The sequence below is a fragment of the Colobus angolensis genome, unplaced genomic scaffold, assembly GCF_000951035.1.
Source record: "Colobus angolensis palliatus isolate OR3802 unplaced genomic scaffold, Cang.pa_1.0 Scaffold83, whole genome shotgun sequence".
Lineage (NCBI taxonomy): Eukaryota > Metazoa > Chordata > Mammalia > Primates > Cercopithecidae > Colobus > Colobus angolensis.
The window spans coordinates 3,147,480-3,153,056 of record NW_012122154.1 but is presented as its reverse complement, the minus strand read 5'-3'; positions in this window follow the sequence as shown (position 1 = coordinate 3,153,056).

Genomic DNA, 5,577 nt, shown 5'->3' with positions numbered 1-5,577 from the left:
ATTATTATTTTTTTGAGACAGGATCTTGCTCTGGAGTGCAGTGGTGTGATCATAGCTCACTGCAGCCTCCAACTCCCAAGCTCAAGTGATCCTCCCACCTCAGCCTCCTGTGTGGCTGGGACCACAGGTGTGTACTGCTGTGCCTGGCTAATTTTGAAAATTTTATTGTAGAGATGAGGTCTCCCTATGTTGCTCAGTCTGGTCTCAAATACCTGGGCTCAAGTGATCGTCCCATCTCGGCTCCTCAAAGTGCTGGGATTACAGGCATGAGCCACGACACCCAACCAGTCCTTATTTTATATTTCTGCCTAACTCCCCTTTGCGCATCATTTCAGGGAACCTAAGAGGCTTCCTGGCCCTGTGACCTTTTCCTTGAATCTCTTACAATTTTTTCTACCTGCTGGGCGTGGTGGCTCAAGCCTGTAATCCCAGCGCTTTGGGAGGCCGAGACGGGTGGATCACGAGGTCAGGAGATTGAGACCATCCTAGCTAACATGGTGAAACCCCGTCTCTACTAAAAAATACAAAAAACTAGCCAGGCGAGGTGGCGGGCGCCTGTAGTCCCAGCTACTTGGAGCCTGAGGCAGGAGAATGGCATAAACCCGGGAGGCGGAGCTTGCAGTGAGCTGAGAACCGGCCACTGCACTCCAGCCTGGGCGACAGAGCGAGACTCCGTCTCAAAAAAAAAAAAAAAAAAAAAAAAAAATTCTTTCTACCTGTGTTACACAGCAGATTCTCAAATTGAGGCTAAAGGAAAGAAGGGTGGGGACAAAGTATACAGAATGTGTGTATCTGTTTTTATATGGGTGTTGGCTGTTTTTCCTCACTGCTTTTTAAGCTGAATCTTAGCTGGTTTTCTTGAACTTTGCCTTTAGGTGTAAAAATTCAACCAGACACTGTCTCCTTACTGTGGTCAGCTGACATCATAACCACTAAGGCTTAATGAGCTTAACTTGCACTTTGATCACTAGCAAAGGTCTTGAAGTTATTTCTCTTCCTGATTCATAATGGGTGTGTGTATGAATCACTCTCACATAATTCAGATATAAAAACCTATGAGGATGAGGGAGGGAGGAGAGAAAAAAAGGACTCCTTTCATTTTCCTCTGTACTTCCCAGATGGGCTGAATCCCTGATTATTTGACCCATCATTGTTAATATGGTTAATAAACTACCTGTTTATTTATTGAATTGTTCCTCCGATTTGAAATAGCCTGCAAATGGAGTTTGCCTAAATGACCTTCGACTTCCTAACCCTATAATTCATTCTGTCTTATTGTGATGGTATTGCTAGTGCGTGTGTGTTTATGTCTACATACACACACAAAAGGATGCCAGACAGGTTCTTCCAGTGTGATTTGATTCCTTATCCATGATACTGTGTATGAGTTAGCAGGTGATAAGGACACTAGTTTCCTCCCTCCATTACTGAGGCAGAGCTGCTTGCCATGAATGTGCCTCTTAAGTATTTCCCAACCCAATCTAACCATGAACTGAGTGATCCACTGGAAGGAAGCTGCCTGTCTCCAACTTCCTAGTACTCTGCAAAGAGAGGTAAAGGAACTATGGAAAATGAACTAGAACTAGAAATATGTTAACCTCAGGATTCTGACTGCCCCGGAGGATAACGGGATATGCTTTGCCTCTGACATCACTGGAGCCCAGTCTGGATCGTTTTCACACATAATTGAATTCATTCTCCACTCCTAGGCGTAAGGGTGTGAGACTTAAAGGAGTATATGCTCTCCAGCCACAAGTGTTTATGCAAAGGGTAGATGTCCACTTGGCAAGAATGTCCTTTCCATTCCTTCAGCAAGCACTTATTGTACACTTCACTGTGTACCAGGCGTCTACAGTATGAAGATGAAAAGTCTTTTTTTGCCGGGTGTGGTGGCTCATACCTGTAATTCTAGCACTTTGGGAGGCAGAGGCAGGTGGACCAAAGGTCAGGAGTTTGAGACCAGCCTGACCAATATGGTGAAACCCTGTCTCTACTGAAAATATGGGCGCCTGTAATCCCAGCTACTCAGGAGGCTGAGGCAGGAGCGTTGCTTGAACCCCGGGGGGACAGAGGTTGCAGTGACCTGAGATTGCGCCACTGCACTCCAGCCTGGGTGACAGAGTGAGACTCCATGTCAAAAAAAAAAGTATTTGTTTTTTCCAATTTGGAGATGGGGTCTCGCTATGTTGCTCAGGCTGTCCTCAAACTAGGCTCAAGGGATCCTCCCACCTCAGCCTGCTGAGTAGCTGGAATTACAGATGCATGCCACTGTGCAAGGCTAAGACGTGGTCTTTGACTCCAAGGAACTCCTAGTTAGTGGACTTCAGGATAGCTACCAGGATAAGCCTATGCAGGGTATTGAAAGGCTTTATGAGAATTAGCCAGGGAAGATGGAAGGTGAGTGACATTCCAGACACAGGAAACAGCAAAAATAAAGGCAAGAAACAAGAAGCAAGAAGCAAGAAACAATATGATGTGTACCCATCACGTTGCTGGAGGCTCATTATTAGTGCAAAGGAAAAACTTCAAGTAGATAACCTTTCAGTCCTGATAATTCTGTGATTATTTGCCTGCTTCCACGGTGGTCATTTACACCTGTAGGCTTTTCTTGGACCACTGCTGTGTTTCCTGGTGTTTTCTTTCTTTTCCTTTTTCTTTTTTTTTTCTTGAGGCGGAGTCTTGCTCTCTCCCCCAGGCTGGAGTGCAGTGGCGTGGCCTGATCTTCGCTCACTGCAAGCTCCACCTTCCGGGTTCACACCATTCTCCTGCAGCAGCCTCCCGGGTAGCTGGAACTACAGGCGCCCGCCACCACCACGCCTGGCAAATGTTTGTATTTTAGTAGAGATGGGGTTTCACTGTGTTAGCCAGGATGGTCTTGATCTCCTGACCTCATGATCCACCCGCCTCGGCCTCCCAAAGTGTGGGGATTACAGGCATGAGCCACCGCGCCCAGCCGTTTCCTGGTGTTTTCATAGGCTCCAACATGCATGCTAAGTACTCATAGCTGCTTCTGCTTTCTCCTTGTAACCAAGGTAGGTTGTTTACCATAACCACCCCTTAAAGCTGGCTGAGGCAATTTTTAGATGCCCATGTTATAAAGATATGAACAGTTGCTTCCTGAGTTCTGTTGTTCTACTAAGACATCAGAAATACCATCTAGTCCTTTTAAAAGCTTCCATTGTGGCCAGGAGCAGTGGCTCACGCCTGTAATTCCAGCACTGTGGGAGGCTGAGGTGGGCGGATCACGAGGTCAGGAGTTGGAGATCAACCTGGCTAACACAGTGAAACCCCCTCTACTAAAAATACAAAAATTAGCCAGGCGTGGTGGCGTGTGCCTGTAGTCCCAGCTACTCAGGAGGCTGAGGCAGGAGAATGGCTTGAACCCAGGAGGTGGAGCACTCCAGCATGAGTGACAGAATGAGATTCTGTCTCAGAAGAAGAAGGAAAAAAGCTTCCATTGTGTGGTAACTTTCTCCATTCATGACAGCCCATTCTCTTCACTTTTGGAGTTTTCAGCTGCTAAAAAGCCTTCACAAAATGTACTCCACCATCTCTTCCTGTTTAGAATCTGAATCTGTCTAATCATCCCCCTATGATAACGTGGTCAAGAGTTTGATGTTCTGTCAGAGTTCAGAGTTAAAATTCTAGCTTTTCAACTTACTAGTTGTGTGACCTTGGGCAAGTTTTCTCAACTCCCCTCTACTGTAGTTCCTTCATTTGTAAAATGAAATAACACCAGCTTCGTGGGGGTGCTTGTGAAGATTAATAAGCTGATGTAGGTAAAATACTGAGCACAGTCCCTGGCATACACTTAAGCACTCAATATTGGCGCTCTTCATAAACTAGGTACCAATTAACTGATGATCGTAATATTGTTGCTTTCCTCTTTCTAGGCTTTATGGCTCTATTTGTTACTGAGGGGTAAAAGATAAATGTTCACCATCACCTAGAATTGGGTTCTGGCCTCTAAAGGAGCCTGAGGCTTAAATGAGTTATTGGCTTTGGAAGCTGGCCTCCAAATTACTACGCTAATTTATATTTTTCATTAAAAACTCAGCTTGCCTCTTCTATATAGCTGTCTTCCCTGGCCCTGAAACCCTAGTGTTTCGCCATAAAAGATTTTAAAATTAAGGGGTCATAATTCTCTCCCCACGATGTGTGGATTAATGGTAAGAAGGTGCACAGAACACAATATTCTTACGTTGAACGAAATAAAAGCAAAGATTTGGCTGTTTCTCATCTTTGAAGCACAAATCAAGAGATACTATGATGAAGCATAGTTTATATAGGTGTGTAGAACTTTATAAAAAAAATCACTAGTTCAGCCATCAGTAGATCTGGATCCTAGGCTTTTCGCTGTCACCAAGATGCTGTGACCTCTAACCTTGTATACAGGTTTGCTTTGTACCTTGCGAGGTTGAGCATTAGAGAGGTAAGTAAAGTGCCTAGCATCACACCTGGTGCACAGAACCCAAAATGGTAGGTATCATGTAGCAGTTCTGAAAATCTAGCCCATCAGGATGATGCAAATGGGTACGTTCGGCAGTGAGAAGGGGAACCACATCTTGACACATCCAGTCGAAGGAAGAGCGCGGAAGTAGAGTCGCGCGGCAGCAAAGACTACGCCTCCCACCGTGCTTTGCGGCGGGGCCCGCCCGCCTTACCCAGAGTCGCCCTGCAGCGATCGCGCGTCTTTCCACCGAGGCCCCGGATGTAGAGTCCCTCCCACCCGTTCAGTGGTCATGGCCTCACAGTGACGCTAAGACTTGGGGCTCTCTCATTGGCTGTAACTCTTCTACTGGATTGGAAGCAAAAAAAGAGGCGGTGCACAAGGCGAACGGCGCTGTGACTACAGCCAATCAGAGGCGAGGCCGGGCTTTGGCGGGAGGTGGGAACACTGTGGCCATTCGAATTTGGCGCGAGCGCGGCTGGATTTTGCTGCTGCCGCTGTGTAGTTTGTTCAGGGGCTTGTGGTGGTGAGACCCTGAGGCTGCGTGTAAGAGACGTGAGAAGGCTCCTGCACTGAGGCGGTGGGAAGGAGAGGATTGCTCGAGGAGGCCTGGGGTTTGTGAGGCAGCGGAGTTGCGTGAAGGCTGCGGGTTCCGGCGAGGCCCGAGGTAAAGTGAAGGTAAAAGAGCTGAGCTCGCTGGCGGTCTGAGGTCAGGATCAGGGAAAGGGCAGGTGCCCTCGGGGTAGTTAAGCAGTTGTGCGTGGTGTGAAGGAGCTGAAAGTTGTAGGAAGGAAATATTCTGGGGAGCGTTGAGAGCTGCCTAGGATGAGAACTGAGTGCAGAGGCGGAGAGAACTGAGGGAAGACTGAACTGTAGTGTGAGGGCTTGGAAGAGAAGAGACTAAATGAGGCGGATGCTGGGCTGAACTGGTGATAAAGACACCCCGCGTGCCTGGAGAGAGGGAATTAGAAGTTCTATATAAATCAATTCATGTACCTTTTTTTTTTTTGGAGACGGAGTCTCGCTCTTGTCGCGCAGGCTGGAATGCAGTGGCGCGATCTCCGCTCACTGCAACCTCCGCCTCCCGGGTTCAAGCGATACTCCTGCCTCAGCCTCTCAAATAGCTG